The sequence below is a fragment of the Cervus canadensis genome, chromosome 1 (genome assembly GCF_019320065.1).
Source record: "Cervus canadensis isolate Bull #8, Minnesota chromosome 1, ASM1932006v1, whole genome shotgun sequence".
Taxonomy (NCBI): Eukaryota; Metazoa; Chordata; class Mammalia; order Artiodactyla; family Cervidae; genus Cervus; species Cervus canadensis.
Window position 1 is genome coordinate 119,401,231 of NC_057386.1, and position 26,330 is coordinate 119,427,560.

The window sequence follows — 26,330 nt, forward strand, 5'->3', positions numbered from 1 at the left end:
ATATGTACACATATACCCCCTCCCCCATCCAGAAGCCAAGCCTGAGAGTTTGACACCCAAGCTCACTCCTGGGCACAGAGTCAGAGCGGTATAGGGTCTCGCTTACTGGAAGTTAGGGGAAAGTGCTTCCGTGGCCTCTTGCTGACAACTCTAACCCTGGGAAGATGGGTAAGTAAAAGCATTTCCCTTCTGGAGTAGAGCTACCTCGGTCTGAAGACATCCAGGTATCTGAACCTAGATGGTCACCTATGAGCTTAAACACACAAAGGAAAAAGAGCTCAAGACTGATATCATGCTTCCTTTTAGCTGATTAAGTTCTTAGCTTTTCTTCTTTTTCTTTTAATATGTATTTATTTGGCTGTGCTGAGTCTTGGTTTCAACATGAAGGATCTTTACTTGTGGCATGTGAACTCTTAGTTGGGGCATGTGGCATCTTAGTTCCCTGACCAGGGATTGAACCCATGTCCCATGCACTGGGAGTGAGGAGTCTTAGCTGCTGGGCCACCAGGGAAGTCCCTTAAGTTCTTAGCTTCTTGACTTAGAATTTTTCCACCCATTTTCTCCTTATTTCAGACATGATGGCATCACTTATCATCTTAGCTTATACCTCTTATCAGGTTCTAAGCTCTAGCTTATAGTTCATTGGAGCTTTTTGGGTCTAGGGGGCTCATTGAATAAAGCTGCCAGCAGGGAAATGGTGAAGATGCTTAGTTAGCATCTCTTTGTGTGGACTACAACATTGAAGGTGGCAGGCTGTCCCTACATTTCTCCTCTCCTGGGCACCAAGAAGGGGTCAGCAAATATACGTCCATTATAACCTTGAGGAGTTCTAGTGAGGGGAGTGTGGGTGTTTAAGAACCTACAGTTAAGGGTCTTAACCCACTCAAGGAAGTTGTTTTACTCTAATTCTATTATTTTAACCTCTTCTACTTTTATCTGCCTCTTTAACTGGGTTGATTTTATCCTTTGTTTGGAATGTTACCCATTTAGAATTTTATTCTTAGTTGATGGAGCAGCAGGCAGGAAGTGTGGATATAAGGTGACCACTGCAAGGAGGGTCTACACTCTAATCAAGGTGGCCCAGCAACCCTGAATAACATCACACACACACACACACACACACACTCTCTTCAGAATTCTGTGGGATCTGGGTTTGATAACAAATTCCTCAGCATTTACACTTGAACAGCTGGAACTAGATTACATTCTCAAATATATCCTTCTCTTTCTCTCTCTTTTGAGGTCATGGTGGTATATACTACATGATCCCAAGATCCCAATTAAAGTTTCTGACATCTGCAAATATCCCGTGTGCCACAGTCATGCCTCACTTATACACTGGCTCTAGCAGCAAGGTCTGTATCCATTTTCAGATGGAGACAGAAGCTCCCGCAAGGTTGAGAAACTTGCCCAGGGTCACGTGGCTCTCGTTAACGGAGGCAGCACTTACCAAGTGGTCTGATTCTAAAGCGTGAGCTCGTCATGGCTCCTGGAGGCCTGCATGATAGTCTGAAGCGTGGGACTAGCCTTGGTCTGGAATTTCTGAAACCACACCACCACAAGCTTTTAGAATGGAGTCTAGCTCCTACCTGGAGAAGAAAATGGCAATTATTCCAGTTTCCCTGCCTGGGAAATCCCAGGGACAGAGGAGCCTGGTGGGCTACAGTCCATGGGGTTGCAAAGAGTCAGACACAACTGAGTGACTGAGCATGCATGCCAGCTCATAGCGTGAAAGTCTTTGCCTACCTGGAAAAGGTACCATTGTGTTATACTCTCCAGGGCAGTAGAGAGGATGCTTGTATGCAGCCGAGGGACTGTGAGTTCTTGAAGGTTGAGATTGTTACTGAAATGAGAGCCCTTCCCATCATTAGTGACCTGGGTCAATCCTCAGTTTTTGTGTTCATGATATGGGGATGCTATTAACTCCTCCCTTAAGAGGATCAGTTTGGGGATAAAATGAAGACCCTGGAAGGAAGGTTTGTTCAGGCCTATGCAGGAGAAGGTATCAAAAGTATCAACTTCCCTGGCAGTCCAGGGGTTAAGACTCTGCCCCCACTTCCGCTGCAGGGGTCGTGGGTTTCATCCCTGGTCAGGGAGCTCAGATCTCGCATGCTGCACTGCATGCCCAGAAATTTAAAAAGATTAAAAAAAATTTTTTTTTCAGTTAAAAAAGTGTACGACCTATTGAGACAGAGTAACAGATTGCTTCCAAGCAGATGAGCGTTGGCAGAGGTGTGGATGAGTGGTCCTCATAAACTGTGGATGGAATGTCCAGACTGTTTTGGAAGCCATATTGGCATCATTCGCTTTTTCTGGGGTTTCCCCCACTCATAGGATGTAGAAATGTGCTTCGCACCCAGTGGTTGCTGTTCAGTGGTTTCAGTATTACTTTAATGCTATGATGTGGACCCTATTACTTGTTTTCCACGTGAGGAAACTGGGGCACAGAGAGGCTGAGTCATTTTCGTAATGTCACACAGCTAGTGAATTGCACAGCTAGAACTTGAACCTGGGCAGCTCGGCTCTCAGAGCCTGAGATCTGGGCACTGTCCTGCCCTTTGATTCCTAGGGCTTGGCACCCAGTAAGCAGTCAATGGCTTTACAATGAATAGCCCTCAAGGGAGGAAGGGAAGACAGGAAAGCATCCTTTTCCCCACCCCTAGGTGGCCTCAAACCCAGTAGTCAAGAGGAAGGCAGAGGCTGCCCCAGCTGCAGGTACCCGGACATGCCAATGGACCCCAGGTCGGCATGTGCCCACATGTGCCTACATGGCACACCCCCACGCCCCACCAGAGCAGGTCTTTCCCTGTTCACAATGAACCCTCCAGCTCTTCCCCTGCCCCCTTCCCAGCCGCCTGCTTGGGGTCTAGGAACAGAACAACCCCATCAATTCATCAGGGGACGTCAGCCTCACCGAGCGGTTTGGGGCATAAATCAAACCATGAGGAGGAAACGAAAAGAAAAAAAAAGAGAGAGAGAGAGAGGTAGTGAGGAGAGAAAAATCAGGGAAGGGGGTGGGGAGAAAGAGCGATGGAAGGAGGTTGGGGGGGGCCGGGTGTGAGATCAAAGGCAAAAATTCATCAGAGATAACGAAATTATTTATTTTTCCTGCTCTCAGGCTCTGGGCCTTTGAGGCCTCCACGCTGATGTATTTGGACATCTTGGGGCCGTCTGTTACGGAGGCCACCCCAGCCCCCCAAAGGCACGTCGGTTCCATCAGCCGCGGCTGCCCATGGAGCCTTTTGAAGTGGGTCCTGGTGGTGTTTACTTGCCTTCGTGTAGGAAACGTGTGCGCAGTGCTGGCGGGGCAGCTGCCAGGGGTGGGGTGGGGTGGGGGGTTGGGAGCGGGGAGGGGGTCCCCTCATCACTCATGAGCCTGTTTATTTGGGAACCAGAATGGCGCTTTCTCTGGTTATTACTCAACGTCCTCTGTAGACCAAAGGCCTTCATTCCAGAAGGTAGGGTGGGACTAGCACACGCACTGCCCACTGCCAGGCGCACCCATCTTGCCCGCCCCCTGGTGCCCTTGGCTTTTGGAGACGCCTTCGGCCCAGCTGAGCCTCTTCTTGGCCCCTCTTCTTCAAGAGGGCCAGTGAGGATCACAGGCCAGAACTCTGGGCTTCAGATGCTGGTTCTCTCAGGAGCTTTTGCAACAATCACGGGCAAGCGAATTCTTTTAATCCTCAAAACAACTCTCCTTCCTCACGTGACCGGTGGGGACACGGTGGTTCAAAGCAGTTAACGCGTGCAGAGAACTTAGATGTGTGCTCAGTACATAGGAGGTCTGATATAAATGTGATTTGAAAACCAGTATGTCAGAAAGAGAAAAACAAATACTGTATATTGACACATAAATGTGGACTCTAGAAAAATGGTACAGATGGACCTCTTTGCAAAGTAGAAGTAGAGACAGAAATGCAGAGAAGAGACATAAGGACACCAAGAGAGGAAAGAGAAGGCAGGAGGAATTGGGAGGTTGGGACCGACATATACACACTATTAGGTATAAGACAGATAACTAATGAAAGCCTCCATATAGCACAGGGAACTCTACTCGGAGCTCTGTAGCGACCTAAAAGGGAAGGAACTCCAAAAACGAGGGGATCTATGTAAACCTATAGCTGGTTCACTTTCCCATATGGCAGAAATACAATACTGTAAAGCAACTATACTCCAATAAAAATTTTTAAAAGAGAAATCCAGCAGTTGGCTAAGAGCAGCTCTCCCCACCCCCCATTTTTTAATTAACTGGTGGACAGCTTAAGATATGATTTCATAAACCATTTTAATAAGACAATAGTCTGAGAAGCTGTGGGCTAAAAAGTTGGCAATTTGAATGGGTAGTGTTGAAGCTGGTGGTCAGTGAGGTTACCAATACAAATTGCCCACATTTGAGGAGAAAAACCATCTGACGTCAAGTCACCAAATCGGCTAATGCAGCCTGAAGCTGGAGGTTGGGACAGAGACCAGAGTCAGGCCACCAAGCTTGAAAATTCGGAGGCTGCCGTGGGCTGGCCCGTGAGGCACAGAGACCCCAGCATCTTGTTTTCTCATTGGTAAGAGGGAGATGCTAGCTCCTTCCTCTGTGAGGGTTCTGTGAAGACTCAGGGGGGCGTTTATTAAATAATGTTTATAGAATATGATGCACCAGGCTCTGTTCTTACTGACTGATAAAATATTTGCTTATTTAATCAACAGAACAAGCCTCTGAGATGTGTACTATTTTCTGCAGGGCACTTGGGCACACAAACGGGAGGGAGAGAGGACTATTCTGGAAGAGGCATGTGTGCATGCTTAGTCGCTCAGTCGTGTCTGACTCTTTTGCGACTGCATGGACTGTAGCCTGCCAAGCTCTTCTGTCCATGGGGATTCTCCAGGCAAGAATACTGGAGTGGGTTGCCATGCCCTCCTCCAGGGGGTCTTCCTGACCCAGGGATCGAACCCGTGTCTCCTACAGCTCCTGCATTACAGGTGGATTCTTTACCGCTGAGCCACCGGGGAAGCCCCACTGGAGTGGGTAGCCATCCCCTTCTCCAGGGGATCCTTCCAACCCAAGGACTGAACCTGGTCTTCTGCATTGCAGGCGGATTCTTCACTGTCTGAAGCATCAGGGAAGCCGCCCTGGAAGAGGCATAGGAGGCTTCAAAGGTCCTCTGCTGTGGACTGGAGATGGGAAGGTGAGGGTTGGAAATTCAAGTCTCAGTGAAGAGGTGACCCAGCCTGTCCACTTGCTCCTCCTGCAGCGGCAGGGACCAGAGTCCTGCTGGAAGGGCTGGGACCAGCCACATCCTGACTGTCAGACTTCAGATGTGCATGGGAGCCAGGAAGAAGGGGGTCTCCTCTGGGAAGACACAGGTGAGGTCAGGCTGCTCCTCGGGGGACAAGCAGGTCTAGTGCTGGGTCCTTGGCTCTTGGAGGCAGCAGGGAAAGTGGTCCAGCGGATCCCAGAAACCTGCCAGGACCTCTTAGGGGTGGGGCAAGGGATTTCCCAGAGCTGGAGGGGTTGTTGGAGTGGCCTAAAGCTGGGACTTGCTTCACACCATCCCGGCTTCCCCTACAAGCCCGCCACCAATACCAGGACAACGGAACTCGTTGGCATCAAGTCAACTGATTTTAGCACTGTGGAGTCAATGGTAATATTGTTTTTAACAGAAGTGTATGTCTTCAATCTTCTCTGCCATTATGGGTATTCCTGGAACCATGGGAGCAAATGCAGACTTCCTTATTCACATCCTGCATCGTCTAATCCCAACCTTGGGATCATCCTTGCAGAAGCATCAGGACCAGACATGGCCAGAAGCCCACTTTGTGAAGCGGTGATGGGCAGATGGATCCTCAGCCCAGCTGCCTTGTGCTAAGGAGGAAATGAATGAGAAGCAGCTCCCTGAAGGACAAAGACCCCCAGCGCAAGAGCCCCTAGGTGGGGGTGGGGGGAAGGCTGGTGCTGGTGAGGTGCTCGGTCAGGCGAGAGGCCAGGTCTGGTTTTGATTAAAAAGTCATCATTTACTCGCGGCAGAAACAATGCTGGGGAAGGCAGATGTCACGTGACCTACGGGCTAGTGTGGGGGGCGGCAGCTCTGCCAACCCAGAAAGTCACGATGTTGCCTCCACTTTGTGCAATTGTCCTGATGTGTCTGGAAGACCTCGTTAAATCCCCGTGATGCTCCAACTACAACAGAAGTTTTTCAGGAGATGTCCTTATTCCTCTCAGGAAAATACTGACCTCCAGCTGTCTTCCAGACTGAACAATCCTCCTCTGAGGTCTGACAACCAGGATCTGTCCGGTCCGCTACCAATGACAAAAGTGGAAGTCAAATTAGGTTTCAGCGTTTGCCAGTTTTGAGTTTACTATTGCTACATTATTTTGAGGATCAAGTCAGAAATTAAGTCATCAAGAGTCACAGCCTTTTCCTTCCCCTTTTCCTAGCTCAACCAGGCAACTTTCCAGAAAAGGATGTGGTTCAAGACTCTCCCACTTGGGGGAATAATGGTGGGTGTCAGAAATGGAAGCAGTCACAATGAATTGGGTCTTAAAAATTGATGCTTTCATTTCAGTCACAGTGAATTCTTATCCCAGTGGCTGCGAGCACCGTCATTCACATTTTGTGAGAAGAGGGAGGCTCCCAGAAGTTCCTGAGGCAGATTTACCCCCAAATCCTTACGTCTTTGCAGAGGATGCATCCTGAAGTCCAGCAATTCTTGATCCTGTAACTTCATGAAGGGCAGGGACCTTGCCTGTCTTCCATAATGTAGAGCAGTGGTGGGCACAAGAGAACTCACGCATGAGATCTCAGCCTGGGATCTCTCCAGAGCTCAGAGAGGTGATGGGGTTCTAGTTCTTCCTTAGAATGGAAGCCGCAAAACAGATTCACAGCTACCACTAGGTCGCACTGATGGGGACCCAGGTGATGAAGATGGGGTCCCGCGTCCAAGGCTTTTTCATAATTTGAGGTAACTTCAGAACAAGCTTCCCTGGTGGCTCAGAGGGTAAAGCATTTGCCTGCAATGTGGGTGACCTGGGTTCAATCCCTGGGTTGGGAAGATCCCCTGGAGAAGGAAAAGGTAACCTATTCCAGTATTCTTGCCTGGGAAATCCCATGGACAGAGGAGTCTGGCAGGCTACTCCACTGGGTCTCAAAGAGCTGGATGTGACAGCATTTATTTGGGGGTAATTTTAGTATTTCAGAAATGTTACAAAAATAGTTCAGAGAGCCATCCCCCATACATGCTTTCCTTAATGTTTCACATTACCATGGGACGTTTGTTAGAGCTGAAAACCACAGGTCTATTAATGGTAACTCACTCCAGGTTTTATTCAAATTTCAGCAGTGTTTCCGCTGCTATCCTTTTCTCATCCGAGGATCCAATCCAGGGCACTACAGGCCACTTAGAAGAATGTTAACTCACTTATACTGAGTTAGCCAAAAAGTTTGTTCAGGTTTTTCTGTAACATTTTATGAAAAACCTGAACTTTTTGGCCATTGCAATGTAATACAGGACTGTAGTATATTTCCTAAATAAGCCAGAGAAAAATAGAGGGAAAATTCCCGTGACTTCCGGTCTCCTGCCCCCATGCCGTTAGGTTTTCTCTGTATCTTCTAGACCTCTGCCATTCAGTATGGTACCCACTTGCCAATGAGGCAATTTCCATTTCAATGTTAATTCTACTTAATTCCTCAGTCACACTGGCTACATTTCAGGTGCTCAAAGGTATGTGTTACTAGTGGCTATGGCACCAGGCAGCAGAGGTATATATAGATTTCTATTATTACCTAGTTCAGTTCAGCTCAGTTGCTCAGTCGTGTCCAACTCTTTGCGACCTCATGGACCGCAGCACGTCAGGCCTGCCTGTCCACCACCAACTCCCAGAGTCCACTTAAATCCATGTCCATTGAGTCAGAGATGCCATCCAACCATCTCATCCTCTGTTGTCCCCTTCTCCTCCTGCCCTCAATCTTTCCCAGCATCAGGGTCTTTTCAAATGAGTCAGCTCTTCGAATGAGTTGGCCAAAGTATTGGAGTTTCAGCTTCAACATCAGTGCTTCCAGTGAACACCCAGGACTGATCTCCTTCAGGATGGACTGGTTAGATCTCCTTGCAGTCCAAGGGACTCTCAAGAGTTTTCTCCATTATTACCTAAGGTTCTGTTAAACAGCATTATCCCAGATCTTTTGCTGTATGTTTTCCTGCAAATACTGATACATACTTAAATACGTGCCTTGTGTTTGAGATAAATATTGTGGGTTACCTACCACCTCATATTTTTACCTAATGTGTTTTAACAATCAGTCCATTTTTATTTTTTATCGAAGTATAGTTGATTTACAGTGTTGCATTTTATGTATACAGCAAAGTGATTCAGTTATTCATGCATGCGTGTGTGCTAAGTTGCTTTAGTCATGTCTGACTCTTTGTGACCCCATGGATTGTAGCCTTCCAGACTCCTCTGTCCATGGGATTCTCCAGGCCAGAATACTGGAGTGGGTTGCCATGCCCTCCTCCAGGGGATCTTCCCAACCCAGGGATTGAATCCATGTCTCTCGCATCTCCTGCATTGGCAGGCAGTTTCTTTACCACTAGCCCCACCTGGAAAGCCCTTGGTTTTTTATATATATATAAAGTTTTCAGCTTCTTTTCCAGTATAGGGGCTTCCCAGGTGGCTCAGTGGTAAAGAATCTGCCTGCCAATGCAAGGAGACACAGGTTCAATCCCTGGATCAGGAAGATCCCCTGGAGGAGAAAATGGCAACCTACTTCAGTATTCTTGCCTGAAAAATCCCATGGACAGAGGAGCCTGGTGGGCTACAGTCCATAGGGTAGCAAAGAATTGGACATGACTGAGCACATTACATTATTACTATTAACTGAAAACCAGAATTTAATTGGATTTCAGCAGTGTTCCCCCTCTTGTTCTTATCACTGCCCACCATGGACCAGGCTCAGGTCTGTAGGTATTTGCCCCATTTTACAAAGGGTGGATGGAGTATTGGGGAACTGTGTTTGCCAACCCAGGCCTGTCCAAAGCCAGGCTGTGACCTGACCTTCCTGAGCGATCCTGGAGTTTGTAGTCTCAGCTGTTGATGTAATGATGTGCTTGCAATTCAGTGCTATAAGAATTAGGCAACGCTTCTTGGAAGCAGGAGATTAGAATTGGGCCTTAAGGACTGGGCAGGATTTGGAGGGGGTGGGGCATGAGAGTCATCATTGGTTTAGACTGGAGACCTCCTATGTTCCCTGCTCCAGGGAGCACAATCTTAGGCCCAGTAAGTCTTAAAACTCAATAGCTGAGAAACCCTGAGCCTGGAAGCTTCAGACCTCCAGATCTTTGTGCTTCTGATCAAATTCAGCTGGTGATTCGTCCATGTGGCTCAGATATGGGGTCTGCAAACCCTCTGGAAGCACATTTGCTGTCGCTGACTGCCCAGCACGCGTGGGATGGCCCCCCCACCCTGATCCATATTCTGAGATGGCCAAAGGCCAAGAGGGGGCCCACTCATAAAACTTCCAACCCCGGGCATCCTCAACGTGGCTTGTCATAGTGGAAGAATATTTTACTGTGGTTTCAGTCCCACCCCTCATTTATCACAGAGGACTTCTAACCACAGGCTTGGGCAAAAAATGGCCCACAAGACATGGGGTGTGGTTATATTAGTATCTCCTTGGATGCTCTTAAAGCATCCAGAGGCCTGGCCCCCACTCCAGACCCAGTGAAATCTTTGTCTCCAGCAATGGGGCTCTGGCCTCTGGATTTCTACAGTCTCCCAAATGACGGATCAAAGCCTGTTTGAGCCATGATCCTGGATATATTTCCCGAGATTACAGGAATCTTTTCAAGGAGTGGTTTGGGAAGAGGCGCCTCCTTGGGTGTGCCATGTGGACCGGACCTCTGCTTGGCATTATTCTTGTACTGAACCACGCCTCTCACCTCTCTTCCCAGGAAGGGTTTCCTACTGTGGCAGAGCAAACATGTCACTTTACAAAAATAGTTTTGTTTGTTATTTGGCTGCCCTGAGTCTTAGTTGTGGCATATGGAATCTAGTTCCGACCAGGGATTGAACCCTGGCCCCCTGCATTGGAGTCTGTCAACTACAAATTGGCTCTTGCCTGTCAACCACGAATTGGCCCTTGCCACGAGCATTTGCCAGCGACTGAACAACAAGGGCATTTGCCATCTGCCTTTGCGGAGACTTTGCAGCTGCTGACCTTCAACACCCCCCGAAGGGGATTTAGGGTGGAGAGTGAGGCACTCTGTGGTCCAGGGAACCTGCTGGAACAGGTCTTTAGATATTCTCAGGAACTGATTTCACGATCCCAATCTTTGCATCTCTTCAATGTCTAGAAAATCACTAAATCCCTTCATGGTGACATCAGCTCCTTGGGACTAGCAGAAAACCTTTTGTAAAGTAAGTGCCTGATTGCACTGACTCTCCCTTCACTGATCCCCCCCAGTGCACTGATTCCCCCTTCACCAAAGTCTTATATATGGACCTTCTCCCACAGTTCCTCAGAGCTATCTGAGGTGCTGGCTCCCAGGCTGCAGTCCTCATTTTGCCCCCAAATAAAACTTAAGTCAAAACTCTCACTTTGCGCATCTTTTTAAGGTCGACAAGTCCAGTGTGCAGTCTCAGCCACTGCACCACTGGGAAAGTCCCAAACATGTGACTTTCTTCATTGTATTGATGGGAAACTGCATCCCACCTATGGAACAAACAATGAGGATGAAATGATGGTGCTTTGCAGAGAGTGTATAAGAGATTCAACTTTGCAAAAGCTCCTCCACCCAAGTTAAGCTTGTTGTCAAGTGCGTGCCTGTCGAGTACACAGTATGACTAATGTACATACTCATTTTGCCTCATATTCAGGGCACTTAGACCCTGAATAAAAACTTCAAGGGCCCCATACATAGGGCTCAGTATGGAAATCACATTCTCCCAAAAAGTAACATATACATTTGGATACTAATACTGTGGGCAAGAACCTTTAAGTACGTGGGCTTTCTGCATTTTTGAATACCTGATCTTTAGTTTTTAAATTATATTTATTAAATCAAGTATGCAAATGTCTCAATATTCCGCCCTTTTCCCAAACCAAAGCGATACAACCTTCAAAATGTCAGTTAGCAAAATATCCTACTCACCTAATTCTGCTACCCCGAAAAATTCACTGTTGATATCTTGGTATGTATCTTTGTCTCCAGGGCAAAAAACCACCCCCATTAAGAATTGCTATGGGCTCCCCAGGTGACATTAGTGGTAAAGAACCCACCTGCCAAAGCAGGAGACTTAAGAGACTCGGGTTTGATCCCTGGGTTGGGAAGATCCCCTGCAGGAGGGCATGGCAACTCACTCCAGTAATCTTGCCCGAAGAATCCCATGGACAGAGGAGCCTGGTGGGCTAAAGTCCATGGGGCCGCAAAGAGTGGGACACGACTCAAGTGACAAAGCACACACACACAGAAGAACCACTATTCTGGGATTTCCCCGGTGGTCCAGTGGTTAAGAATCTGCGCTCCCATTGCAGGGTGGCGTGAGTTCAATCTCTGTTTTGCATGCTGTGTGGAGTGGCAAAAAAAAATAAATAAAATATCTTAATGAGAACCACTATTCTACACTCAGCAATGCCTAGAGATCCACCTGAAGGCTGCCACTGGGGTCAGTGGGTAGGGGTCAGGAATGCTGTGAAATATCCTACAATGTACATCCAGAACAGCCCCAAACAAAGACTCATCCAGCCTCCAGCCCTCAACACCTCTAGTGCTGGAATGGAGAAACCTCGTTCTAGATCTGCTCTGTGCAACTGGATGTGGGCATGCGCACTGTAACTCTTCCAAGTTCTGCTATTTTACACTTAATATTGAGGACATCTGTCTATTGTTCTGATGAATGCACGTCCCATAGAGCATCTTAGAAAGCTGGAAATAATCTCAGGCCTATTACCTACATCTTTGCACATTTATCCACTGAATCCCCGTTGTCTGAGCTGTTGCAGGTGTGTTCTTTGGATTTAAGAGACAGGACCCTGGAACACTGCTAACAGGAAAGCTGCTTCAGGTGGGCAGAACTGTCCACCGCGTGGTTGTGTGTCTGCCCGCGTGTGTGCTCAGAGAACCTTCCGAATCCTTTAGCCACCCAGGGCCTTGGAGGAAACCTCTCCAGAAGGGAAACCTGTGTGGAGGGCACATTGCTGGAGCTTGCTCCCCAGTCCTGAGCCTGGAAGCGCACATGAGTCATGGCTTTGAAATCCACCTCTGATGCCAGCTGAAGAGAGAGGCTTTGCATAATCAAGTTGACTGATGAAGCCGGGCCTGCCCTGCTAGGGACAGGCTCATCTATATCCTGGGTTAAAAGAAATATTGCGTTTTTAAAGAGAAAAGAAACATATTTAAGAGATAAAGGCGGGGGGGAAAGAGAGAAGAGTTTTCTGGTCATTAATTATAATAAAACACAGGGGGAAAAATTCACTTTAAAGGCAGGCTAAAGCCCCATAATCTTCAAAGAGATAGAGGAGGCTCAGCTGCCCGGAGGAGAGAGAAACTTCTCTGGGGCAGACAGCATCATTTCTAACCAACGGCAAACAGCTAAAGCGAGGGCTGCAGTTGGTGGACCAACTTGGGCTGGGAACGAGTTTTCTTCCTGCAGGACTCGGTCAGCTGTTGCCCATTGGGTGCTGCGCTTCGGGATCCCACCGTGTGTTGTGGAAAGGGGCTGATTTCCCATCGACCCCAGGGTTGTCATGCCCCAAACATTCGCCCCTGTTTTTTGGGGGTCTCAAACTCTTGCTCCCTGTCAGGATCTTGGTCTTCAGGGGAGAGTTCCCACTGAAGGCCATCATCCCAGGCAAGAACACAGACGCACTGTTGCCAGGCTTTGATCTCACGACACCCATCTCCTGGCTTGTATGTCTCCATCCGGTCGTTGCCACACAAGAATTCAGGCTCAGTGTTGCCAGGCTCTGCTCACAACAAGTCCAACTCCAGGTTTTTGTGTCCGGTTTCCCTGGTTTGCACAAGCCAAATGACATGCCTGCTGCTGGTCGGAGCTCTGCTTAACCAGTTAGCCAGTTGTTGAAGGTACTGGAAGCCTTACACCATCTTGAGGGAGGTGACTTCAGTTAATGCCAGGATATTAATGGCAGCGGCTTCCCAGGTGGCTCAGTGGCAAAGATCTGCCTGCCAAAGCAGGAAACATGGGTTCAATCCCTGGGTGGGGAAGATCTCCTGGAGGAGGAAATGGCAATCCACTCTAGTATTCTTGCCTTAAAAATCCAATGGGTGGAGGTGCCTGGAGGTCTACAGTCCATGGGGTCATGAGAGTTGGACATGACTGAGTGAGCATGCATGCATGCATTAACGGCAGAATATGGTTTTATTTATCCAGTGAATTCCTGGCTTGTATACCTAACCCAAGGCGTTGGAAGAACCCAAGAGTTTTATACAGCTGGGGAGCGGATGGGATGGTACTGGATGAGGGAAAGACTTGGATACTTTTTGGGAATTAAATCTTCACTTCAGTCTCATAATGTGCTGAGAAACATGTTTGCAGGCAGGGAGAATTAGGTTGTCCAGCAGGAACCAGTTCTGCAGAGGGGCTCATACCAAGAAAAGAGATTATTTGCAAGAGTTTCGATGTTTAAAAAACCCAACTTTCCACTCATCCTTCTCTCCCCAGCTCCTGAAGGAAGAGATCTTGGATGACCCTGGAGGGGTGGGAAGATTCCTGTCCCCAAACCCTCCTTCACACTCTGCCAAGCAGAGTTAGTTGCTCAGTCGTGTCTGATTCTTTGTGACCTCATGGACTGTAGCCTGCCAATCTACTCTGTCCATGGGGTTCTCCGGGCAAGAATACTGGGGTGGGTTGCCATTTCTTCCTCTAGGGGATCTTCCCAAGTCATAGATCAAACCCAGGTCTACCCATTCCTAACACACACATTTCAGACTGCAGGTCAGGACTCACTCAGTTCAGTTCAGTCGCTCAGTCGTGTCCGACTCTTTGCGACCCCATGGACCGCAGCATGCCAGGCCTGCCTGTCCATCACCAACTCCCAGAGTCTACCCAGACCCATGTCCATTGAGTTGGTGATGCCATCCAACCATCTCATCCTCTATCGTCCCCTTCTCCTGCCCTCAATCTTTCCCAGCGTCAGGGTCTTTTCAAATGAGTCAGCTCTTTGCATTAGGTGGCTAAAGTATTGGCGCTTCAGCATCAGTCCTTCCAATGAACACTCAGGACTGATCTCCTTCAGCATGGACTGGTTGGATCTCCTTGCAGTCCAAGGGACTCTCAAGAGTCTTCTCCAACACCACGGTTCAAAAGCATCAATTCTTCGGTGCTCAGCTTTCTTTATAGTCCAACTCTCACATCCATACATGACTACTGGAAAAACCATAGCCTTGACTAGAGGGACCTTTGCTGACAAAGTAATGTCTCTGCTTTTTAATATGCTGTCTAGGTTGGTCATAACTTTCCTTCCAAGGAGTAAGCACCTTTTAATTTCATGGCTGCAATCAATATCTGCAGTGATTTTGGAGCCCAAAAAAATAAAGTCTGCCACTGTTTCTCCATCTATTTGCCATGAAGTGACGGGACCGGATGCTATGATCAGGACTCACTAGAGGACTTAAAACTCAGTGACTCGAGATGGGCTTTACAAAAGTGGTAGAGAAATCAGAATCCCTCCATATAATAAGGGCGGGTATTGCTCCAAGATACTTGTTAGTTACATATGCACATGTGTATGGGAATGCTGGGGCTTGGAGCTGGCTTCCTACACATGCACGAGCCCGTATTGCCCATCTTGTCTCAAGCCCACATTCAATGACTTCAAAATGATAATCTGACATTGGTCATGGTGGGAGTATTTACCGCATGGAAATTGCCAAACACACACATCAAAACTTTTCCCCCAGAGAGCTGGTTGTTTACATGTGACTAATGCACACTGCTTGGTGTTAAGGATGGGTGCCGAACTCTTCAATCAGGTAGTAACAAAGTCACATGTTGTCAGCTGTTTCCTGGGATTTGCATGCAGGCGGATTTTCATCCTGGGGAGAACGCTTAGCATTAGTACCTGTGGAAGCCAAGGAAGTAGGGTTGTGCTTCTCCTGGGAGAAACAGGACTGAAATGCAGCTACAGAGGCCTCAGTGGACCCCGTGGGGGAGACTTGGTTCAACTGTGAAAAGCCATCCCAGGTTCAAAGTGGAGAGGTGAGCTTTGTGCTCTTCGTAGATGAGTCGTTTAAGGCAGTCTGCCTCTGAGATGGTAGCGGATGTTAGGAGAAGTTCTCTTTGGCCAGAATCCAGTTCCCAGAGGACAATTGATCTGTGAGCTATTAGCAGCCCAAACTCAGAGCCCCCGGGGGAATGTTTCCATTTGGAAAGGGGAGATCTGGGTGGCACGCTGGGGCATCTACTACTTTAGCTGAAGTGACATGCTACCACGGTGCGGATGAACCTCAGGCTAGAGAATGACCACGAGGCCCAGCTGTCCCAGCCACGGTGAATCTACAGCCAGTTGGTCCAGCACATGAGGGGCTTGTCAGGTGGCGTTAGTGGTGAAGAATCCGCCTGCAAAGCACGAGATGTAAGAGACGTAAGTTCAACCTCTGGGTAGGGAGGATCCCATGGAGGAAGGCATGGCAACCCACTCCAGTACTCTTGCCTGGAGAATCCCACGGACAGAGGAACCTGGAGAGCTATAGTCCATAGGGTCACAAACAGTCAGACACGCTTGGAGCAACTGAGCACACACAAGCGACAATACATGAGAAAGCCCAGAGTTGCCCAGCTGATGAGAGATGCATGAGTGGGCCCAGCCAATTCCAAAATACCCACCCAGCTGAGTCCCTAGACTCAGTAGAAATCATGGATGCTTATCTTGAGCCACAGAATTGAGCTCAATAGCCTGTATTGGAGACCTTTCAGAAAAAAAGAATGGACTTGATTCTGAAGGTAGTAGTGAGCCATAGAAGGTTGTTGAGCAAGAGTATCCTCCCAAACTGTTTTTTTGGAGTCAAACTGTTCCAATCAAGATTTTTTTTTTTGGCTGCTAGAAACATTCATTCAAGCCAGCTCACAATTTTAAAAAGTAGGTGGGGGAGGAGAGGGTTTTCTTTTGTTTTTTTGTTTGTTTGTTTCTTTGTTTGTTTTTTTAAGGATATGGACCTCAAAATCTCAAAAGGCCGAGAAATGAAATGTCTGAACTTGGTAGAAGTCAGAAGACTGTCAGTGACAGAGGCTACTTCCCATCTCCCTGTGTCCACATGGCCTCCCCTCTTCGTCCGAGGTAGTCTGCTGCATTCTGTTCCTCTTTGAGAGAATAGAAAAAGCCATCTTCAAATATCTGAATGCCTACTGTGTGCAAGGCCAGGACTGGTTTGCTGGTCATTACCTGCTTGCCTTTTCATCACTTCTCTCTCTTCCTGCTGCTCAGCTCTGCATGTAAAGACAGCTGCAGACTTCCTGGGCTCCTTGGCACCTGGCTTTGGTTTGGGTTCATCCAGTGGGAGCAGAGGAGATGGGGAGACCCGGCTACTTCTCTCTGTTCCTCTCTCCCTCAGCTGTCATCTCGTCCTTATTTCCAGGTCTGATACCAGCTCTGCCCCTCCCCCAGTCACCAGCCACTGATGGGGAAACCCAGTGCCTTTCCAGATTCAGCCCAATGGCTCCCAATCAAAGGAAGAGGTAAGCCCACCTCCTCTCCTGCCCTCCATGTTCCCCAGCAGGGGCCCCCCACTACTGCTAATGCCTGAGTTGTCTTGCTAGAGCAGACAGGATAAGTAACACTTTGAGTGTGTGTGTGGGCTCAGTCGTGTCTGACATTGCAACCTCATAGATTGTAGTCTGCCAGGTTCCTCTGTCCATGGGATTTCCCAGGCAAGAATACTAAAATGGGTTAGGGGCTTTGAAATGGATTTTCTATATTAAATTATCTGGCATCTACCCCCACTGCCTGGGACCTTGGATGGGTCTACCCTATTAGTCCATACAAGTGTACCTGGCACACATCCAAGGCACCTCTCACAAAATGCCCGCTTTGACCCATTCATTGCTGTAGCTTTGAGTGCTGGGAACACAGCAGTGAACACAGTGAAATCTCGGTCCTTGTGGGGCTCATGTTCCAAGCTCATATTCCCTATATTGGAGGAGACAGTTCAGCCAAACAAATGCAAATTTAGTTGGTGATAAAAGCCATGAAGAAAAATAAAGCAGGAACATGGGTGGAGGTGAGGGGGTGGTCCATAGAGTTATCAATTTAAAATATGCCTAGGAAAAGACTCATGAGTTAAGACTTGAAGCAAGCATAAACCGTGCTAATATCTGGGGCAAGTTCTGCTGTTGGAATCAGTCAATGACCCCAACCTCTCTCACATTCTCGTCTTCTGCCTCCACTGACTGGACTCCACAGGATGCAAAAGAAGAGAGCAGAACCGGCACAAGAAGAAAGTGAAGGAGATCTGGTCCAGAGAGGATGTGGAGATACAGATGTGGGGATTGATACCCAGTTGCCTAATAGCAGGACCTAGTGTGTAGGTCTGTGTATGTGTGTGTTTCACTTGATAACCACCCCCGTCACACACACACACACACACACACACACAGAACAGAGCCACAATGGAGATCCGTCTCCTGGGTCTCAAAAAAAAAAAAAAAAAAAAAAAAGAGCTTTTCATTCCGCTGCAGAAATGTGGTTCAGCTGACAGTTTGGGAATCAGCCTCAACTTTCAAGGTGACATCATTCTCTTCCTGGGCAGCTCACTGGCAATGACCCAGCAAGGTGGGGGACTGGCCCTTTCTGGCTACTAGAAGTGTCCCGCAGTCTTCGCTCAAGTTCCCTGTTGGCTTAACTAATACTTCATCAGCTCTGTTTTGAAGGCTGAAACTCTCCCTGCCAATTCTTCTTCCCCAGGCTTATCTGTGGTGTGATGGAAAATGGTTAACTGTTGGCTCTGACTTATGGTGCTTGCCAGATTTCTTTGGCGTAAATACTTCCACCCCAACTAGTTTCAGCCTATCTGTTGGGCATTGCTGAACAAAGAGTTGGGAAGTGATGTCAGCCACAGCATATCCCTGGGAATTGCCCTAAATAAGCCACTTTTCCCTTTCCACTCCATCTCTGCCTAGCTTTCTAAAAGACCAAACTAACAAGATTTGAGACCTCTAGCTTACAAGGTTCTCTTCCCATATTCCATCTGTTCACAGGGCACAAACTCTCAAATACACTCTGAATCTGCCCACTTCCTTCCTGTTGACTGTCCTAGGGAGGATGTAGGAAGACCAGGTGGCTTCACCCATGATGCTGCTGTTTTAAAATCTCATCTTGGGACTTCCCTGGTTTGAGTGGTTCCTGCTTCCCAGTGGTTGAGATGCCATGCTTCCATTGCAGGGGGCTGGGGTTCAATCCTTGATCCAGGAACTAAGATCCCACATGCCACACAGCCTAAAAAAAATAATTTTTTGAACTGAGTTTTAAAAAATGAAAATGCAACATAACACCTTTAAAAAAATTTAATAAACTTAAAAAAAAAATCTCACCTTAATGCTTCTACTAGTTTCCCACTGGCCTAAAAATAAAAGCTAAACTCCCTTCCCTAACCCACAAAGTTCCACACAATCTACCCCCTTTGTCTTCTCCAAAGGCATCCCCCAGCCACCCTCCGTCAGCCATACTTGACTTTCCCACAGTATGACAACAAACCCAGTCACCTCTTACCCTCTCCTCATCTTTGTCCTCTTGACCTGGAATGCTCCTCACGCCTTCTGTTGGCTTAGCTGCCTTCCTCTTTTTCAGATCTCAGCCTAATCAGCTGCAGGAGGCCACCTCAGATATTTTCTTATATCGTCTGCAGATCTAGGGAGGCCAAGTAGGCTGGTGTGATGAAGTGAGGCTACATACTATTGGGTCAGGAAAACTGAGGCTATTTCTTGAAGATAGGAGATCACATCTATAGTCTTTAGGTCTACAATCTCAGTACCTCGAACAGTGCTGTAACATAGCCATTGCCTCAGTATTTGTGGGCTGAACAAATGAAGGCTGCTAAAATGGTCCAAGCTGGAGCTCGTGGACCTGGAATCTCATGCAAGGCCTTATCAACCCAAGTTTCCAAATGTAGCACACGTTCCCTACATCCTCCTGGCCCACCCTGAAGTTCACCTGCAATGTCAATGGACAGCTCTCTTCCCGTAGCCTTCCCACTTCTAAAATTCTTGCATCTCTGTCTGAGGGCTTTCTCTGGCCACAAAAGTTGTAAACAGTCCAGAAGTGTTGAGAAGTTAATACCCAGAGTGATCCTCTGAGCCGATAAAAGCCTGGGGTTAGTGGTTAAATATCCCCAGCTTCCTTCTTAGAGAACAATCCTGAGGTTTGGTCTAAGCAGTTTCACAAGAGGTTCCCAATAGGATAAACCCCAGGTGCCCAGAGTGGTCATCTTATTAACAGCCCCTTCAGCTGTAATGAATAAAATGTCATTCCTGGAAGCATAACGGAGTAGGGAAATATGACAGAGAAGGGAGGAAAACATGATTGCAAATTGCAAATTCCTGTCTCAGTCTGGGACTTCTCAAACTAGACCGTTTGCTGGCAAATGGGCTAAGCCCATCCAGGCATGAGCCTGGTGTAGGGAAACCAATTCAAAGCCTTTCTGATTCAAGTCTCCGATGACACTTGGTTCTAGAGCTGGTCATGGCAGTTGACTGCGTGGGTCAATCATTTCCCATGCAGCCAAACCAGGTGTGCTCAGGAGCTCTGGAAGGTAAGGACCACCTTGATCCACTTAGCCCTGGCATCTTGGGCTGGAGATTGTAGGAGCCACCTCCATCCCACACGTGGAAGCCTTCAGAGGCAAGTCTGGTGCCCACAGATTTATAGGTTGCAATCTCCTGCCTTGATCCTGGGCCATTCACTTCCCCTGCCCTCCCTGCTCTGCATTCTCTATCTGCTCTGAAGTTATTGGAGCCTGGTGTGAATTTAGGGACAATAAAACCATCAAAGGCCTTGGTCCTGAGAACAATCAGTTGGGGAGTTTGCAATAAAGGAACATCCTGCCTGGGGAAGGTGTGAGACTTCAAGGCAAGCTGATGAGAGACCTCTGAAAGCGCCTTTTCTAGGGGAGTCTGGCACGGTCCACACCTGGGATGGCTTACGGTGCCATCTGGCCCAGAGACAGGCGGATGGGCCTCGTCAGCTGCCTTGAAAATCCCTGATTCTCCATGGTTCTGGGAGGAAGGTCACCCTGTCCTTCCGAGGACATCCATTCCAGGTGTCAGCACACCTGGCAAGGCATCTGATTGAACTGTGTTTTCTAAAAAAGCTCCTCCATGCCAAGTTCCCTGCACATGACATCATCTTCCAGCTTACCACCTGGCCCTTGCTTCTCTCCAGTCTCTTCACTCACTCGGTCAAAGCCTTTGACTTCAGCCAAGTATGTGTGTGCACTGGGGATGCTGAAAACACAAAGTGGATGCCCAAGGCAGTGCCCTTTGGCAGCTTCCTGTTCTTGGGGAGAATATGCATCACAGAAGACAGGTCAAGTTACCTCCCTATCAGGGGACAATGAGAGCTGGGAAGCCTAACTGGGTAAAGGATAGAGGGCAGCAGGGGCTGTTTTAGAGAGCCATCAGCTTGAAGCTTGCCTCCTTAGAAAGGCTTCCTGAATGCAGACAGGGAGTGAACCATACAGGCATCTGAAATGAGTTCCCGGGGCAGAGGCTTGAAATAGGAACATGCTTTGTATGTCTAAGGTCATCAATGGATCTGGCGTGTCTGCTTTCTTCTCCCACTCTTCGCTTGTGATGTCTGTTCAGACTCTCCCTCTAAGATCTTTCAACTGGCCAAATCCTACTTCCAGGATCTTTAAGAACTCAGCTAAGATGCCACCTCCTCCAGGAAGCCCTCCCTGCCCCACCCCACCTCCAAATATCAGGGAGGTACCACCTGGATCCCCCTTTCATAGATCACATCAACTGCAGAGAGCTCCTTAACCCAAGGTCGTGTTCTTACATATGTAACTCACCACCAGTGACAAACCTGTGCAGGGGTATAAAGGCCAGACCATCCCAGGATACCTTGGAATGGTCATTCTAGAGCCAGGGCCCCCATGGGATTGGCTAACCCTGTCATTGGTTCACAGTGGAGATCAATTCTCCCTCCTTCCATAGGGGTTGATCCCAAGGTAACCCTCTAAACCAATGGTCCCCAGCCTCTGGGATCTAATGTCTGATGATCCGAGGTGGATGATGTAATAGAAAATAAAAGTACATAATAGATGCAATGTGCTTGAATCATCCTGAAACCATCCCCCTTGCCCCAGTCCAAGGAAAAATTTTCTTTCACAAAACTGGTACCTGGTGCCAAAATGGTTGGGGACGGCTGCTCTAAACCTCACTTCAGTCCATTTCCTAGGAAACTCAGCCTGTGACATTCCAGTGTTACTTGTCCCAGTCCGTTGTAAATAGTAGCAGCCATGAACAAGTAGACGGTTGCAGACTCAGAGTTTACACAGCATCCGGCATGCTAGGCAGTCTGATAAGGACTTGATGTGATTACAGAGATTTGCAAAGAGTGTTTGGAGTTGGGTAATTTTACTCCCATTTTATAGATCAAGGGGAAAAGGAATCAAGTTGCTAGTCCAAGGTTTCCTAGCAAGACAAGAGGCAAGTTAGGGGTGCTTCCCAGGTGGTATTAGTGGTAAAGAACCTGTTTGCCAATGCAGGAAACATAAGAGATGAAGGTTTAACCCCTGGGTCGGGAAGATCCCCTGGAGAAGGAAATGACAACCTACTCCAGTATTCTTGCTGGAAAATCTCAGGGACAGAGGAGCCTGACAGGCTAACGCCCTTGGGGCCACAAAGAGCCAGACATGACTAAGCGACTGAGCGCAAGCAGCCCATTCAATCACCAAACAGCAGCCAGTGCAGGAGACACAGGTTCGATCCCCAATTCAGGACGATCCCACATGCTGCGGAGCAACTAAGGCCATGTGCCATATCTATTGAGCCCCTGCTGTAGAACCCAGGAGCCACCCATGCTGAAGCCTGTGCTCATTAGCGCCCATGCTCCACAAGAGGAACCACCGCAGTGCGAAGCCTGAGCACCACAGCTAGACAGTAGCCCCCACTTGTTACAACTAGAGAAAACACCTGCTCAACAGTGAAGACCCAGCACAGCCCCCCCCACAAAAAAAATTTTTTCAAGAGTTTCTAGGGGATTAAAAAAAAAGTGGCAAGCTAGGGTCTGACACTTAACCCATCTCCTCAAGCACTAGTCAACACAGCTCTCGAATTCTTGGCTGGCCTATCTCATCTTATTCCTGATCCCAGGGTGGGTCACTGACCTGGCCTTCCACTTACAAGGCTCCAAGGTACCTGCGAGCCTGGGATGGACACCATCAGCCAATCAACAGCCGTTACCTAGTGGGTGTCATTTCAGGTCCCCTCTTTCTGCATTTCCCTGGACTGTGGATACACAGTTCCTTTACATGCTTCTCAGTCTAGACCTCATGACCGCCATCTGTTACAGTGGGAGGCCCTGCCCCTCGATGAGCCAGCATACCCTTTCTGGAAAGATTATAGGATCTGAGACAAGGGGTGTGGCTTGTTCACCATCACAGAGTATTGAGGTGGCCTCACTTCCATCTCAATGTTACCAAGGTACCTGTGCTTGCAGGGACTTGAATGCATGAGAGAAAGGGACCAGTCCTGGGGTCTGACCCAGCAATGAGGATCCCGTGGCTTTGCTACGAAGCGATAGGCTGAGATCCTTTGGGGCTCAAGGTGGAAGTAAGTTTCATGTTATTGGAACCTCCTTTCTACTCGGCATGGGGGCAGCTCTTGGTGTGCCAGGAAGAGCGATGGACTAGGGGGTCAGGATTTTAGTCACTAGTCCTTCCAGAATGCCGTAGATGGGCAAGTTCCTCACCCCCATTTTACAGCCAAGAAAACCAAGGCTCAGCTAGGAGATGGGCAGGCATTGTCTGTCTTCTGTCTTGAAGATTAAGCGCCTCTGATTCACAGCTTGTATGATGCACACACACCTTTCTCAGCAACCCTGTGTCTAACTGGGTCTTGAGCAACTGTGGAAACTGGTGTCTCCTCTTAGTAACATGAGGTCTACACAGAGGGAGGGTGTCTTTCATATCTCTTCTGTTCTAAGAATCCTTGTTTGAGAAGCCAAAGGGTATTGGGTTGGCCAAAAAGTTTGGGTTTTTCTTAACCATCAAACAGAAATATCCGAATGAACTTTTTGGCCAACCCAATTCTTTGCGTGCCAAACGTGCTGTTGACTGACTTCTGTTTGTGAAGATAGTCAGTCAGATTGTTAGTAGCATGAGGAAGAACAGTGTTTAGGGTAAGGCTGATCTGGGTTTGAATATTAGTTTTCTCTTACTAGTCCGGTGACTTCAGACATACGACATCACAACACTGAAACTTTATTGTTGATATTGGGTCTGACTCTTTGTGACCCCATGGACTGCAGCACACCAAGCCTCCCTGTCCCTCACCATCTCCCAGAGTTTGCCTAAGTTCATGTTCATTGCATCGGTGATGCCATCCAACCATCTCATCCTCTGACATCCTCTTCTGCCCTTGATCTTTCCCAGCATCAAGGACTTTTCCAATGAGTTGTCTGTTTGATTCAGATGACCAGAATACTGGAGTTTCTGCTTCAGTATCAGTCCTTCCAGTGAATATTCAGGGTTGATCTCCCTTAAGATTGGCTGGTTTGATCTCCTCGCTGTCCAAGGGACTTCCAGGAGTCTTCTCCCACACCACAGTTCAAAGGCATCAATTCTTTGGCATTATGCCTTCTTTATGGTCCAACTCTCACAACCATATATGACCACTGGGAAGACCATAGCTTTGACTATACAAACCTTGGTTGGCAGAGTAATGCCTCTGCTTTTCAACACACTGTCTAGATTTGACATCACTTTCCTGCCAAGAAGCAATCATCTTCTGATATCACGGCTGCAGTCACCATCCACAGTGATTTTGATGCCCAAGAAGAGGAAATTTATCACTACTTCCACCTTTTCTCCCTTCTATTTGCCATGCAGTAATGGGGCCAGATGCCATGATCTTAGTTTTTCAATATTTAGTCTTAAACCAGCTCTTTCACTCTCCTCATTCACCCTTATCAAGAGGTTCTTCAGTTCCTCTTTGCTTTTTGCCATTAGGGTGGTATCATCCACATATCTGAGTTTGTTGTTCCTCTCGCCTGTCTTGATTCTGACTTGTAACTCATCCAGCCCAGCATTTCTCATGGTATGCTCAATGTATAGGTTAAACAAACAGGGGACAGCAGACAGCCCTGTCATATTCCTTTCTCGATCTTGAACCAATCAGTTGTCCCATACAGGGTTCTAACTGTTGCTTCTTGACCCACATACAGGTTTCTCAGGCGACAGGTAAGATGGTCTGGTATTCCCATCTACCCAAGAGCTATCCACAGTTTGTCATGATATACACAGTCAAAGGCTTTAGAGTAGTCAATGAAACAGAGATATATGTTTTTCTGAAATTCCCTTGCTTTTTCTATAATCCAGTGACTGTTGGCAATTTGATCTCTAGTTCCTCTTCCTTTTCTAAACCCAGTTTGGACATCTGGAAGTCCTTGGTTTTCATAACGCTGAGGCCTAGCATGCAAGATTTTAAACATTACCTTACTAGCATGGGAGATGAGTGCAATTATCCAATGGCTAGTACATTCTTTGGTACTACCCTTCTCGGGAATTGGTCTTCCCTGATAGCTCAGTTGGTAAAGAATCCACCTGCAATGCAGGAGACCCCAGTTCAATTCCTGGGTCAGGCAGATCTGCTGGAGAAGGGATACGCTACCTACTCCAGTATTCTTGGGTTTCCCTTGTGGCTCAGCTGGTGAAGAATCCACCTGCAATGCAGGAGACCTGGGTTCGATCGCTGGATTGGGAAGATCCCCTGGAGAAGGGAAAGGCTACCCACTCCAGTATTCTGGCCTGGAGAATTCCGAGGACTGTATAGTCCATGGGGTTGCAAAGAGTTGGACACGACTGAGCAACTTTCACTTTCATTTTTCTTGGGAACTGGTACCACCCTTCTTGGGAACTGGTACCACCCTTCTTGGGAACTGGTACCACCCTTCTTGGGAACTGGTACCACCCTTCTTGGGAACTGGTACCACCCTTCTTGGGAACTGGTACCACCCTTCTTGGGAACTGGGATGAACCAGCCCCACCTTGTCATGGCAAAGGGGCTTGGTAACTCAATGAAGCCATGAGCCATGCAGTGCAGAGCCACCCAAGATGGACAGGTCATAGCAGAGAGTTCTGACAAAACGTGATCCACTGGAGGAGGGAATGGCAAACCACCACAGTATACTTGCCGTGAGAACATCATGAATTGTATAAAAGGCCAAAAAGATAAGGCCAAAAGATGAGTCCCCCAGCTCCAAAAGTGTCCAAGATGCTGAACCTTTATCCATCTGTAAAATGAGGTCTTCTTTTCCCAGACCTCACCATTGGTATTTCAAAGCTGGAAAGCTCTTTGTATCCTTTGCCCAGACTGAATTCCTTAAGGAAACAGGAACCATTGATTTTTCCATGGATCTGCATGTATGGGATGAGGGTGGGGCCAACAGCTTCCATGGCATCAGGTGGGGCAACTTGATTGAACCAGTCTTGAAAGTGGATTCTTTCCCCTCACCCAGATGGCTGGTGAGTTTGGTGCCAATTATCAGTTCCTTTCCAGAGGGCCTCTCCTTGGGGAGGCTTGGGCTTCCTCACACCATGGCTGCAGTTCCCAAGAACAAGCATCCTAGAAGGGAGTGCCTGGTGGAAGCTATATCTCCTTTTGTGATCTAGTCTTAGAAGACAACAGGGTCATTTCAGCTGTATTTTATAAGTTGGGGCAGCCACAGAGCTGATTTTTTTTTTAAAGTCAATTTTTATTAAAGTATAACTGCTTTGCAGTGTTGCATTAATTTCTACTTACAGAAAAATGAGTCAGCCATACATATGCATACATACCCTCCCTTCTGAGTTTCCTTTCTATTCAGGCCACCACAGAGCTCTGAGTAGAGTTCCCTGTGCTACACAGTAGGTCCTCATTAGATAATCTGTTTTACACATAGTATCAAGTATATATGTGTCAATCAAAGACTGCTTTAGGTTCAGGATTGAGGACGTATTAATAGATCCCACCTCTTGATTGGGTTTGGCAAGACAGGAAATAATACTGTCATCATTTTGGGAAAATGTGATCTGTCACTCCAATTTCCTGAGTTTAGTTCAGCTGGCCACATTGAGCACTGGAGTCTCTGCCTCTTTGCTTGGTACCTTTCTCTGCCTTGCTAGGCTTTGGG